We start from the raw sequence: 1,090 nt of genomic DNA, 5'->3' as shown, positions 1-1,090 counted from the left end.
ATGAGGAGTGCAAGGAGTGAATTGTGTTATTATTTTAAATGTGGAGCATAGTGCAAAGGATGCTGGAATAAATTGTATTATGTTTTTTACAACAATATGAACAGTACAAACAATATGAACAGCTTTCGAATAGAGAATAAGAATGATGAATTAATTATAAATAGGTGAGATATGAGAATGAGAATGATGAATAAATATTAAATAAGTGGAATAATAAGTGGAACCAGTGAACAAGTGCTGTCTAGAGACAGTGTTGCTGGTTTATCGCACAGAATCCTGACCGAGGATTGCTGTTTGGGAAGCTGTTTTCCATCTTATTAGCATAGCTCTTCTTAGCTGCTTTGATCTCTTTGGTCTGTGTGTTCCTGGCCTGGTTATACAGGACTCTGTCCCCACTTCTGAAGGCCTCATCTTTGGACTGACAAAGCTGTCTGAGTGTTGCTGTGAACCAGGGTTTTTGGTTGTTGTATGTGCAGAAGGTTTCCGTCGGCACACACGTCCTCACAAAAGCTGATGTAAGATGTCACAGTGTCAGTTCATTCAGGTTTTTTGGCTGCAGCCTTGAAAACACTCCAATCCGTTCAGTAAAAGCAGGCCTGTAAATCCATCTTTGACTCGTTGGTCCATCTTTTCGCACTCTTTTCAACAGGTTTAACAGATTTGAGTTTCTGCCTGTATGTTGGAACAAGATGAATCAGACAGTGATCAGGGAGTCCTAAAGCCGCACATGGGAGAGAGGGATTGGATAGATGTAATTCTAACCCTGAATATATAGTATTGGTAAATTGCCTATCTGATATGTTTAATGTTTTGGCAAAACCTGTGCTCACAGATGAGATCAACTGACCCCTGGTAAACTTAACACTCTTTATTCTGTAATCTGTATGTAGTCTGCCTAGCTTTCAACTCAGAAAATGAAAACATGTAAATGCACTTCTGTTTTTAAGTCACGCTGGCAGCATGGCTTTAGGGATGTCTATGTTGGTCTTGTCTACATCCATGATGTTCCGCTCAGGGCTGCCAACTTTTCCCCAAACCTTGGAGTGAGATTTGGGGGAGCCAACCGATATTTTGCTGCTTACAAAGCAAT

This window comes from Etheostoma cragini, chromosome 12 (assembly GCF_013103735.1).
Source record: "Etheostoma cragini isolate CJK2018 chromosome 12, CSU_Ecrag_1.0, whole genome shotgun sequence".
Taxonomy (NCBI): domain Eukaryota; kingdom Metazoa; phylum Chordata; class Actinopteri; order Perciformes; family Percidae; genus Etheostoma; species Etheostoma cragini.
Note: the sequence above shows the minus strand (reverse complement) of the source record.